Source organism: Periophthalmus magnuspinnatus, chromosome 16, assembly GCF_009829125.3.
Source record: "Periophthalmus magnuspinnatus isolate fPerMag1 chromosome 16, fPerMag1.2.pri, whole genome shotgun sequence".
Classification (NCBI taxonomy): domain Eukaryota; kingdom Metazoa; phylum Chordata; class Actinopteri; order Gobiiformes; family Gobiidae; genus Periophthalmus; species Periophthalmus magnuspinnatus.
This window is the reverse complement of record NC_047141.1, coordinates 13,373,667-13,388,245: the sequence shown is the minus strand read 5'-3', so window position 1 is coordinate 13,388,245 and position 14,579 is coordinate 13,373,667. Positions and strand designations below refer to the sequence as shown.

At 38.2% G+C, this 14,579-nt stretch overlaps 1 protein-coding gene across 2 annotated transcripts in view; it reads right to left on the bottom strand.

Moving 5' to 3' along the window:
* Window positions 1–14,579, bottom strand: part of fhl3a (four and a half LIM domains 3a) — a 48,402-nt gene that overhangs the window by 14,289 nt on the left and 19,534 nt on the right. The window lies entirely within an intron of this gene.

The following is a 14,579-nucleotide window of genomic DNA, read 5'->3' as shown; positions in this document are numbered from 1 at the left end:
GCTTAAAGTTGCTTTGCTAAAATAAACATTTGGATGAATTTGTTTTATTGACTTCTAGAATAGAGAGAAATGGTCAGTAGGGCTGAACAATTTAGGAAAAGTCCAATATTTTTTTTCTGACAAGCATTGCAATTAGATTAAATTTGTGATTTAGGTTTTAAATGTAGGATTCTGCTCAAAGTTCACATTTTGAACACGTCCAGAAAAAAATGACAAAAAGACTGATATCTGAACTGACAAAATAATACAATAGTTCATGGACATGTTCTAAACAGATCTAAACTACAGGGTCAGCAGGTTTCATGCAAAATAAGAAGAAATTATGGCACTTCCATAACTACTGCCTTTGCGATTTGCCAACTGCATCCATTTCACTGAGATTCATCTTTAAGTGTCAGTATTGTTGTTCTGCAATGCTTTTGTCAAGTTTATCAGTTTGATTCAATAGCTTCAGAATGTAATGTCATTTGAAGAGGGCAAACTTACTGACCTGAACCAGTTGATGAATAAAGATAAATAAGTCACTCAGCTATTGCCTGATGTCAGTTACATAAAGTAACAAATCTATGAGCAAAATGTACCCAGACAAACCACAGCAGTGGTCTATTGCCAGTGTGTGTTTATCAAATGCCCTCTTCACTGTAATGGCCCTCTTGTCACCTTATGGTAACTCTCGTAAACATGCAGTCACTAACCATGCAAGTGATAAGATGAAAACTGAGCTGCATCCTCCCTGATAAGATCTACAGCAGCAATTGCATCATTCTCAGTCAACTTCAATTCTGTTTCACTTCTGTTTTATACTGTAAAGGCAAAGTTAATAGAAAACACGGAAATGATGAAACCAGGAGTTGTTTTTCTTTCATTTGTCCATGTTTCATAGAAACCTCTACAACATGGTTTAGCAATTTTTATCCATGGATTTCAAAATAATCTGAAATGTGGAACATTACCATAGAGATTTAAAACAACAATTTAAAACACATTTTATATCTTTTGAATGAGGGATACAGCCAGGTGCTTTCAAGATACATAAATTATAAAACAGTTGTACAAGGAATTATCAAGGCTCATAATTATGCATAATATTTAAGGACTTTTCACAGTTCGAAAGATTTTTATTTTTTTTTTATTTCAAATTGTGCTTTGTTTTGCCACTGTCTGACCATTAAGAATTGACTTAGCTGGAACTACAACAGAGCTGATTTGTGCTGTTAAACAAGTCCTTATCAAATAATATTACAGTCACAAGATAACTACCATTAACTCAGTGTTTCAGTCACTCTCACCTTTTTGTTAAATATCAAACACCTAAACAGGACCATTAGCTCTTACACTGATCGCAGTTGTAGAAAATGTGTTTTTTTCTGGGGTTTTCAGACTATCTTACTTTTTTTTTTTATGTCACTATGGGAACTGCTGAATATTCCGCCATAAACATACATGAAAAACACCCCCAGCACAATGCCAATGCAAAGTATCAATATGAACTCTTCTTGTTATAAAATATCAAGACTTGGGAATTCTCAATTAATTCCTCTGAGACTAATTTCACTAAGAAACTAAAGCCCTCTATAAAAACTCACCCATGAAAAACATTGGCTTGAGATTAAACCACAAAATTTAATGATATAAAGTTTCCATTTGACTCATTACCTCTGGGTATCAAAATCATTGGAGAGTTGACCCTTGCAGAGGGGGTCTCCATAGAAACAGCTGACCCAAAATGGCACCTCCCCTTGGGCTTACATATCCTACTGTACACCCTCACATCCACACTTCCCAGCAGCAGCGGCGCTCTATCTCCCTCATGTCCAGTGACTAACAGCCTCTTTTTGGGTCAATAATGTTCCAAAATTCCAGAGCAGTGACTAAACGCAGCCCCTTGGGAAAAATGTGGGCTTCAAGAAGAAAATGGCCACTGCCTACACACAGGATGGGTCCAGAAATACGCCAGTGCATTTAATTATAGAGTTCAGAGAGTAGGCAGCAGTGCAGTCGGGTCTGTAATGGGCCATGTGGAGTTCATCTGGGGGAATTGGATTAAATATACCATTTATCACGTGGGACAATTTAAATGATTGCAGCATGTTGTCTCTAAGGTCTGTAAGTGGGTAATGGTGATCAGGTTATTGGGTATAATGCGATGAAATGGAAAACAACAGGTCAGGTGGTTATAACGGGTTTGTTATGGCAGTTAGTGTTGTCTCAAGAACGTCGAAACATGAAATAAGGAAATCCAAGTGCTATGCCTAGGTGCTTTATGGAATCAATTCAGAACCGCTCATTCAAATTAATGTATAATTTGTAGCTAACCATATTTGACCTATCTCATCATATAAATAGCCTATTCAATTTTTTATTTATTTATTTATTTTTTTTAAATTATGTATCATTGCAACACAGGAACAGTTTCATCAAAAGGGAACAGTTATTTCTCATGAAAAAGGGTTCAGATTCATTGTGTTCCCCTATATAAATAAAGATAAAAAAGAAATGTCAATAGAGTACACACTGCTGCACTCAAACACACAACTACACCATCTATTCTACTATACTTACAAAGCATTTATTTGGAAAGAAAAACAGTAAAAAGATATGGAAGAAATCTATCTGAATACAGAAGTCTGGTTTGATAACGGGTGGACCAACAAGAATGTCTGAGCTTAAGTTATTGCATCAGATGGAACTAATAAGACTAATATGAAAAAGTACTCACTCGTCACTGTGTCGTCACACCTCTTTTTGTTAGTCTAATGTTAAACCAATTTAAGATGGTAAATACTAAACTTGGCGTTCATTCAAAAATACTCTGACACTACAGTGTGGTAAATGTATTAACCAGTAGTGACCCAGCAACTTTACTTTTTTATACATAGTTTTGTTCTTGCTAATGTATCTCTATGAACATGTAGGATGTTTAGGGCAAAGCTTTTAACCTTTAATCAGAGTTCGATCCTGATAAGCACTGTCACTGTCCAACACTGCATCCATAGCTGGGCACTAGAATGGCCCAGTCCCACAGGCCAGAGCCTTAATCCCTAGACCAAACTTTGCTTACACCAAACGCACAGTCAGTCATCCAGCTGTGAATAAACCGGGCAGCTCTCCTCTATTTCCTGCTGTCCATTAAAAGAACCTACAAGTACAATATACACAGGGCCAGACAAAGTACTTCACTCAGTGTTACAACAACAGCAGGGACAGGCGCTCTCCTGTCCACTATATACAGATAAATGTGTCCCTTGTCATCCTATACTCTTGTTCACTGTGACAGCATGGATCACAAACCACATATCAACTTGTAGTTCATGTCTCTAGGAAAAGCTGCAAGGAAACTGATCTGGACCACCCTGATAAAACCAAAAGGACCAACTAACATCATGTCTTGTGAGTCATTTTAGCTTTGGTGAACTAAGTAAGATTTCGGGTGGTGAGTCACATGCCACGTCTCCATGGAGATATAATTGCATTACAACTATCTTGCATTTACTCAATTTCAGGGTTCCAGTCTAAAGAATACCTTGAAAAACAGGGAGGCCACCTGTCCACAGATCTGACCTGTAACTGGATCTGGATGTATAACCCATAAATCCACCCAAAAAACTGCATAGTGCAACTTGAACTTGTGTTTTGTAAGTTCAAAGGTTACATTTGGTCATTGGAAAGGTAAAGAAAGTCACATTAAACTATTGCACAATGGGGAATGGAAAATGTTTAGTACTTTATATAGTAGGGCTAAATATGGTCATAGAAAGATGATCAAAGCTTTGAAACTATAAAACAGCAGGCAGTACTGTTGCTAAGTGCACTTGTGTACTTAAAAACAATGGCTGATATGAAATAGGCCAGTTAAATCATATTGTGTTATGACAAAAGCTTTGGAAAGATCTGCAAGTAGTTATTTTCAGTAACATGCAGAAGGCCAATAATGATTTCAGGTATAGAAAATGTTCACAGCAAAAAGCTTGCAGATTTGATTCCAAAGCTGCATAACAAATATCTATCATGATACTAAAATTTCAAACCAGATTTTGATACTAAGGAATAGACTCAATACTCAATACCAAGATGATAATGAAAAACACTCTTAACTTAGACAACACAAGTTTCATTTACACATGAAATTGTTTCTTTCTTTAAATTCTTATATCTGTGTAATCCCTCAGTCATCCTGGTAGGTTCCATAGTGGTGCACGTGCTTATACTAGTCTTATACTTGTTCTGATACAGCTCAAGATCATTCTAAAGCTTTTCAGAAAAGGTTCATTTCTGTCTTGTGAATGCAACTTTTTTTAGTATCCATAATTGCTCAAATGACTATCTAGTTTCGATACTAGTTTTGGTATTTTGACAACCCTACCTTTCAGATAGACTTTTTTTTTTTTGGATACTGCTAATATCTATACTAAACAAAGCTGTGTAGTGTAAATAAAACGTTACTCCAGCTGGTCAGGAGTACCTGGCTGGAGGACTAACATGCATGTTTTAGGTTCATAGGGAAAAGTGGAATAGTTAAAAAAAGAAACAACCACTCCCAAGTTGCAGAAGAATATTCTAACTCCAAAGCTGAGAGTCGAACGTACAACCTCCTCGCTGTATGTCAAAATACTGATCACTTGATCACTTAACATTGAGCTGGAGCGTGACCTGCTTTCAGATAATATTATTGATGATTGTATGTTGGAGAGGGGGCAGATGGTAACCATCAGAGAACCAAAGGAAGGATGCAAATCAATCATTATTCTCTTTAAACTTTTTCTATTGTTAGTTTTATTTTATTTTCTAATTAATTAATTAATTTATTCTATCCTTTTTGCATACTCGGTGTGGTTTGTGTTTTGTTTTCTGGTCAACTTTTATGCCCGTAATATTGATTACCATCAGAGGCATCACTTATTATGATTACCATACTTGGCTATTATTATTATGTATGTATGCATGTATGTGTGCGTCTATATATGTGTATATATATATATATGTATATATGTATGTATGTGTATATATATGTATGTCACCGTGTTGTACGCTTTCAAGGCTTGAGAACGCACTAAGAAGAAGGACTACATATGGCAGACATTTTCAGCAGTTCACATTACAATCTCTGGTAGTAACTTAGTGGACAGTAACATGTTTTCACTAGCTTTCTATGATTTATCAAAAAAGAAGTTGTTATAAAAGTGCTGCTTAATCTTCATTACTGTCCAGATGTTTGGAGAAATCTCAGATGAGATACACCAACCCTGGAGAAGACACTAGAGCTCAGATCAAACAACAATCTGGGTTGACAGAGAAGGTGACATTTGGAGACGAAACAAACGTTGGAGCAGGATCTGTGAGCGATGACGCCTCTTAAATCAGAGAGAGGAAAGTGAAGCGGCCACGTTTGGGATAAACACATACCGTGACACTGCGGTCTGTCTGCAGCTGGACAAGAGCCAGACACGCTGATGCTCCACGGCTGCAGAAAGAGAGAGACAGCGAGAGAGAAGAGAGAGACAGAGAGAGATGGACACTTGTGGAGAGCAATGTAGGTTCTGTAGGATTGTATGGAGGAGATTTTGGAAAGGCATAGCATAAATTCTCTGACAAATTTTGTGGTTTAAAATGAAATTTGAGTTTACAGTTTACAGGGCACAGGGTAAATGAAATATTGACTGCTAAACTAATACAAGAATTGCATGCATTTCATATTTTAATGGTTATTTACATTGTAGATTCTCACTGCAAGCAGCAAAACTATGAATGAACACATGGAATGTAGAAAACAAAACAAACAAACAAAACAACCCTTCAAAACTTGCTTTAGATTTTTTTTTTTTAAATTGCTAGTCTTTGTTTTGGTCTGGATACTCACTCCTAAGTTTTATTGTCCAAGTAAAGAGCAAAGTATTTTATTTGTCATACTTCGTTAAAATGTGAGTACTGTCAAAATGCCAGTCTACAAAATAAATAAATAAATAAAATAAAATAAAATACAAAAATATGGTTCGCAGGGCACTAGACTGTGGCTGTCCCAGTGGGCTCGCTTCATTAACTCAGACATGCACACACATATACACATGCATATATTGCGTAAGAATGAACAACTGTCCTGTGCAGATGGCTATGTTATTATGTTATTTATTCTCAAGGCTCTCTGGTATTTAGATGCTCTCATTGTGTTTTCTTAAGATATTCTTGATTCAACATAAAACCCCTAGAATCACTGACACTTGTATTTATTTATGAACAAAAAGACAAACCAATATATTCAAAACACGTCTGATAGAATGCCTCTGCGGTCACTTACAGACCTTCTCCACTTGTGAATAATGGAACATGGCAAAGGAATGAATTGCATAAGACTTTCTGATGCCTCTGCTTATGTTCATGACACAACATTACAAGAGCCCATGCTATCACTCAAGAGGCTGCCAGCCAAGGTCAACCCCTATGGGAGCCCCCCCTCCACACGCGGAACTGGAATCAACAAGACTAATTGTTCTCTTGTATATCATCTGGTGGTTGGGTCCGCTTGGGGTCACAAATCAACAGCTGGCCCCCGAATGCTGTTGCTCATGAGTCAAATATTTGGTTTCACTGCACGAGATAAATCAAGTACTGTAATCAAATGTAGAGCAATGAATCTTATCACAGGAAGAAGAGGAAATCAGTCATGAAGGAAGTAAGGGGGAGGTGTAGAGAATGCTGCTTATTGGATACAGTACTGTTCGATGACTATGGTGAACAATACAAAAGTGTCATCATGCCTAAGTCATTTGTGCAATCTGTGGTGAGCGTTGTTTATAAGAGGAGGACAAAACGCTATTGTGAACAAAGTGTGGTAATAGTAGGAATTATGTTTTTGTTTATGCAGTCCATTTCTTCAGAGATAATTGTGGCCCACACAAAAAGGAAAAGGCATTTTTGTGCAACTTATTTCTTTGAGTGATACAAATGAAACAAATGACCAGTACCATTTGGTGTCCAGCTTGCAAATTGTCACAAATTATGAAGAATGTAGGGGAGGTTGGTTGGGTGACCATATACATTTTCAGATAAGTTGTTGAAAGTGGTGGGACATGGTGGGTCGTACTTTAGAAATTTGAAGATCCTATATTACACAACGTAGAGATTAGCAATTCCAGGGCTGAACTCAAATGATTCTAGTGAAGGTGTATGGAGTTTAAAAACACAGTGGAGCACTTCCTATACTACCACATGACAGCACAAGGTGGAGTGTTTTCCATTTGAGAGAAGAACTCAGCCTAAATATGCAGGGTTTGTGTGTTAAACCTGTGTGAATGAAAGAAAACACAACTCCAGATATGTTTTTGATGAGGAAACAAAATTATAACATAGAAAATAGTGCAATATAGGCACTTTAAGCCATTACACAGCCATATTTTTACATCTATGCAAATGAATATGCAATATTTGAAACCTGAATAAGTAATAAATACAGAAACAGTTAATTAAGAAGTTCAAAAAGTAGTTACATTTATTTTACATCTGGCCCTTTGAGGTCAGCTATTTTGCTGATGTGGCCCTTGGTGAAAATCTGTTTGACACCCCTGATCTAAAAGACAGTACTCCCATAATGTCTTGATATCTTGTTTTCTGTACAATTTATGAGGCATCAATCAAAAAAATCAGTCGTTCTCTAAAGTAGGATGCGGACCAAGGGCCTAAATGGCTGTGTGGGACAACCAAAAGAGGGATGTATGGTTGGTTGTTGTCATTAGTAAAAAGTTGGGACATTTATTATTTTCACTCATAGTAAGAATACATGTTTTTTTCTATTCTTTAAGCAGAAAAACACATGAAAATGAAAAAAAGAAGATATGATTAACGCTTAGGCCTGCCACGGGAAATTTTTGGTTATTTTTTGGCCAGGTGATAAGATTTAAGCTGCAAAAGGTTAAATTAATAACTTCTATGACTCATTACAGATGCAAACTAAAGTACTGCTGTTTATTTATTGCAGATCATACATATATTTTTTTTAATAATATTGTACATTTAGAATAGTTTAAATCTGCTTTTAGGTTATTGTGTCAGTGCCATAAACTAGTTTCAGTATTATCACTTATCATCTATATTTACTTCAGTAATATATCACACTATCAAATGTGTTATCGTGACAGGGCTATTAATGCTTTACAGAGAAGACCAGGTAGCATACTCCCCACTATAAAAGTTGCATAGTGCACCTTTAAATGAATGCAAACTAACCCATCAAAGCATGTAACATATATCACACTCCAGATCGACCGACATGGGTTTTCTATGGCTGATGATTGTTTAGAATCCAGAGCAACTGATGGCCGATAAGTTCTACAGATATTTTAGAGGCGATATATAGAGCCAGTTTTGATTATTTTCCCCCAATTATGTAATTTAACTAAACCTATAAGAGAGCTGTGTAGTGTAGTTTTGTGCAGTGATCTCTTTTTTAATTAATAAAGGTTTGTGTGTGTTTTTTTTAAGCAGCACACTGACCACAGCAAAATATCAACCTATGCTGGAGACTTAAGGGTAATAGCTGATACACTAAGTCCAAATTCATATCTCTGTCTATCTCTAATCCAGATCTATGCAAAATTAACTGGACTAACTCAATAAAGCAACAAAACTTCACACAATGCATAAGCTTCCAGGTCTCACACACTCAGCAGTCCAAAGGAAAGGCATACGTGAGTGGGGGCTGGTTTCTGGAGCACCTGAGAGACGTCTCATTTGAGGACAGAGAAGAGACCGCAGAAGCAGACAGCACAGCACTAACCTGTCATTGGCCCTGAGCGTTTAAACACTATGGTGCGGTGTGGGCGGTGACTCAGGCCCCAAATCAAAGCCTGCATCATAAACAGAGAGGACCCAAATGACTACCTGCTCCTCTAAACGTCACCGCGGCCTTTGTAATTTGTCCATACTTGGCAGCTTTTAATGAGCAGGCAAATGTCGGGATAAGCCTGATGTCTCTTAATATTAGCCTTGGTCCCATTGTGAGGTGAGCTGTTGAAGCGGTCAGTCAATGCGGTACACACTGAGGCTTCTGGATCGGGTTATTGTGAGGATTTTCTATTGTGATGTGTGCGTGTGTGTGTGTGTATACATGTGTGTGGCAGGCTCTATGTGGTTACACGTGGAATGGGTTGGCGTGCTGGATGACAGTGGCTTGGCAGGTGTGCAAAGGTGCAGTGTATGAACTCTCTGACCTTACAAAGTACACTAATTTTCTCAGGAATAGTTTAAAATTTCAGAACTAAAAGCACTATTTAAATTTTCTGGTGCAGGGACAACTACTTGTTTGTCTCCGTGTAAATGTTATTGCTTTGTTGCACAGTATGACATTAAACATAATATATTTCTTGCACTTATTCATTTATTCTTGGACTATTCTTATTGTGAACATAATCGCGTTTCCACTGATCTAGTAGCTTGGCTCTGTGATGTTCTTTGCTTGTCCCCATGGAGATAGATAAGTTTAATGCCATACTTTGTGACTTTGTGATTCCACCATCATGCATACATACAATTTTGGGGTGTCAATCAAGTATGAGAAAATAGCTGCAAAAATTCGAGTTCTTAATGAAATCAACAGTAAAACTAGAACCGAAACTAAGAACTAGATTTGGACATATATCGATACTGAAAAAACACAGATAGGACAAAAACCTTTCTGAAGTAGTGTGTTTGTGGAGGACGAGGCATGTCCCAACGGGAGGAGGCCCCGGGGAAGACGCAGGGCACGCTGGAGGGACTATGTCTCTCGGCTGGCCTGGGAAAGCCTTAGGGTCCCACCGGAGGAGCTGAAGGACGTGTCTGGGGTGAGGGAAGTCTGGGAGTTCCTGCTTAGACTGCTGCCCCCGCGACCCGGCCCCGGATAAGCGGAAGAAAATGGATGGATGGATGGATGTGTTTGTGATACATATCTGCACTAGTATACAACCAATTTGTAACATGCTTTAAAAAGCTTAAACTCAATATCGAGTATCACGTAACCTTAGGATCAAAGTCATTTTTTAAAACTTTATCGTGGCAACAAGAGTGAAATATGACCAGAACTATATAAAAACTATATATCTGTAATTGCTAACTGTAGTGCTACTATAATAAGCTATGGTAAAAACACAACATTTTCAAGTTCAACAAGAAGCCCAGTTATTCAATTTGAAATGCCCCACTGACTTATGTAATCCATGTCCCTATTTAGCCATTGAAATGCAATTGTCATCTTCCCATTCCCACATCCCAACCCCCATTCTTCACAAAGATCGTCCCGGGAACCAAACAATTACATTGCAATTACTTTAAATCATACAGTACTGCTTTAACCACCATGAGGGAAGGCTTGGGACTCCAGAATAGACTTATTTTTATATCTCAAAGAGGATAGCCAAAAGTCTACATTTTTGGCCCACATTTGTCTCCCTTTGAAGAAAAAAAACCTCAATGCCATACATTTCACATCTGGTTTGCATTGACAGAGTTATGCAGTGGACTCCTGTGTGCCAGTGGAGCCTTTTGGACAATCGCTGCCTGGAGAGTGGCTAATGTTTAGATGGCAGAAGGAAAACTGGAGCTGGAGTGAGAAAGGAGAGAGTGAATCTTGAGGAGAAACATCTTGACAGAGTGAGAGTCGATCCGGGATGCACTTGAGTTTAGTAAACAATGTGGTGTAAGGAATGTTGAAAGGGCTTAGGGAGTTATTGTGATAGTGAGAAAGGTAACAGCCAAGAAGTTAAGGATAATAGCAAAGGGTCAAGCAAATGAATGGCTATAGGTAAAGGGATTATGAGACACACTAGACTGTCGCTTGTGGCCTGCGATTTGAGAAACATGATCATGACAAAAAAGGAATTTTATGAATGTAGTGGAAATAGAAAGGTTTGTACTAGCATGCATAAGGCTGTTAGAAGAGGCCACAGCTCTCCTCCAGTTTGTGCTCATATTATAAGGCTATAAACATATCAAAAAAGTTGAAATTGTGTGCAATATTTGTTTCAGAGTGCAATTTTTGGCAAAAATCTTGAGCTATGTCTCAAAATCGTGTCTGATATTTTGGAACTAGCGTAAACCCTCCTTTCACTGTGTCTCTGATCATCCTCTGTCACACATGAAAGAGTAAACACAAGTGCTTCCATCTAAGTAACAGTAAGAAAGCTCCATGGTGGGACATTTTTTATTCACTAACCTTTACAAATGAAAAAACACTGCATCAGCTAAATAGTACTACTTAGGTGACTTTCTCCCCAATTTGCTCACACATTATAGTGACATTCATAAACTCTACAAGACAGAAAAAAGGGCAGTGGACACCAACATTGGACCATTGGCCAGGATTTTCTTGCTCAATCGAAGGATGCATAGTGTTGGCACATTCCAATCTTGTATGTCCACTTGAGAGCCCCTAACTAAATGACCACACACATGGGGCAACTGAGTTCACTATAAATAATACTCAAGCAAATACACATATTTTCAACAATACCGTGAGGTGTTAAGAGATGTCAGTTGTTGAGTGTGATTCTATAGAAAGGCTGCTAACTCTACAATAAAAACATGCTAGTGTCTTGTTGTCAGGCATAAGAAAGCAACAGTATATCATTTCCCTTTGAACAAACACTCATTAATCCTTGGAACTCCTTTCGTCTACTTTCCCAGGCTGATTTGTGACCAAACATGGCTCTGGTCCCTGTCCTAGCCTCCTCACATCCTCCCGCTCGCCCTGTTCCTCTGATCCACTGATGGGACATCCCTTTGAAATCGGAGCCCTCACTGTTGAGGCAAACATCCCACGTCTGACACCTGCTTTGTTTTGGTTGACTGTTTAAGATCTACCAAGCTGGAGTTGGGCAAGAGTTAAACAGATTCTATATGTAAAAGCTGTATGATGAGTGGTGAAGAGGGGGCTGTGGTGGAGGAGAATAGTTTTGGTTTGTAGTTTTTTTATTTCTCAGTTTTTATTTTTGAGTTGTTTGTCTTTTGGGTCCTCTTTTTTAATGTTTTTTTGTTTTTATTTTTGTTATTTTTGTACTATAAAAATGAATAATCCACATTTAAATTAGCTGACTAACTTGTCAAAAGTATCTGATACTGTATGTAATCAGTAAGTACTAAACTAGTATTAAAACTAGATACTCAATTTACTCATTTAAGCAAGTATTGGTACTGAAAAAACTTGATACACTTACTAATTAATAGCGCAGTTTAATTATTTAGTTTTGAAAATTGCCTTAAAAATTATTATAAGTATCAAAATTGCTATTGAGTATTTAGTGCTATAATCTCAGGTTGGCTAAATTAACCTTTGATATTTTAAAATGGTACTGAGTTATCTGAATTTCGTAAAGGAAATATGTGAATATGTGTAAAGCCAAACAAAAAGAAGAAAGATGGGTCTGTAGTTTTAAATGTGTAGACTTTAGTCCCTGGTCCAACTCCAGTGTTGCTAAAAGGAGTACATGTAAGGTCAGGAAGCTCTCACTGTGAGTGTGGTTTGATTTAGTTAGTGCTTTGTAGGGCCTTAGGGAGGATGGGATTTTCACAAGCCCCACCCTCACGGAAAGAGCAGACACTGTCCCTCTGATGCAATAACCATTTATGTACAAATAATGTCCACACTGGACAAAACAGGAGGGATACAAACACAACCAAATGTCAACAGTGAGAGATTTTGGGGTCATTCTATTATTCCATGCTTACACTGTATCCAAAAGTGGACCTGAGAGACATGAGTTTAAGCCGTCGCTATGGAGACCTGTATCCCATAATCTGATAATAGAAGATGATCGTGCTCCTTTTAAAATGACTTGGTTTGAGGTCATTCTAAACTCTGCTGTATCCAGAGTATTTACACAAAGAACAGCTTGTCATTTGTCAAACAGTATTTTTGCTATTACTGGAGAGATGTAAGTCATATGAGTTGTGTGGGAGAAAACGTGAATCCTACAAGTGCTTCTGGCTCTGTTTCTGGACCAAAATGAAGTATGTCATGGGAAACTTTAGAGAGCGAACTTAAGAACAGGTGATGGGTAAAGAACATGACAGCTTTCTCAAGAAATAAAATGGCAGAGGATGGCTTTTTAATATAATGTAATACAAGAGCTTGAGACAACGACTATATTCAATGCACTACACAATGAAAGTAAAATAAGAGCTATCTTTCTAGCTATCCATTGACAAACTTCACTGTTAAAAATTATAGGGAGAAGACCTGGGTTAAGTCATCTTAAAAATGATAAATCATAAAGGTGCACTATGTAACATTTCCAGCAGGGGGTCTGCCACTTTGTTTCCATGATGTCATTGCTAATCTTTGCCATGAATGTTCCACTGCATGGCAAAAATGCATTGAAAAACATGTTTCCTTACAATGAGCGGACTTGCCTGTTCACAGATCGAACCTGTAACTTGGCCTGGTATGGTAGCATCACGCGCCTGTCTCCACAGAGAAAGAGAAGGTAAATGCCATACTGTGGGACATTCCAGACAAAACAATTAAATCTGTATGGAGACAAGCAGTTTACGGCCCCTCCAGCAGAAAAGCGACATGAGTCAGTGGAAAAACAACAGTAAGTTATTAGTGTTGATAAAGTGCCAGGGATGTAATAATATCCAAAACTCATATGGTGTTTTCACATTGCGACGCTCATTGTCTATTTGCCATGCTAAAATTGTTAACAGCAGCCATTTCATGCTTACCCATAATGCTAAAAATAAGTAAATTGTCCTCAGAAACATGCCATTTTCTATACTGTGAGACCTTATGAAAACTCAAAGAACACATATTGATGCCAAGTGTGAACAAAACGACTCCATCTGGACACTCACATTATACAGTTCCCCTCTTGAAAGTAAGTCGAGAGCTAAAGTTGCTCAAGCCAGCTCGCTCTTAAACATACACTTACCCTACTATTTAAAAAATCCAGGGAGAGCAGATCAAGTCATTCACAGGTGGTCCGTTAATGCCGCCAAGTCAGCACAATCAGTCTGGACAACGCTGCTTTGGTCTTAGGTTTCCGAGGCCGTGCACTCTGCAATCTGCACAGTGCTCCGGCCACAACTGCAAGTAATTATTTCGAACTCATCCAGAGAATATGGTCTCGTGGCTGCGGCAATATGGCACCTGACCTTGAGGTTAACGCCCACGCAAAAATACATTTCCCAGCATCCCCAGACGAGAATAAATTAGCGCTAACAGGTGGACGGTTGCAATCATCACCGAGTATTAGCCGTTATAAGTATTGCGAACAAGCCGCAGTCTTAAAAACAGCTGCAAATTATCATCCGTGATCCTGCCAGACCAAAATACTATAGGTTGTGTATAGTGAAAAACCTATTAGGCTGGTGTGGATAGCTAATATAGATGTGCCAATGTGAGGAAGATGTCAGACGTCATTTCCAGTATATGCAGGCGTTTTACCCTTGTCAGACCTGTCTCCGTGGTAACATATAAACATTGCCCTGGGGTCGTGCGGCTATAAAGAAGTTGGCGGGGAAGTTTCCTCATCTTTTCACCAAGGCCGCAACCTGTAGTTTTATGAGAGACAGTATAGCCGTATTAATATGGTGTTTAGAGACGTAAAGAATTA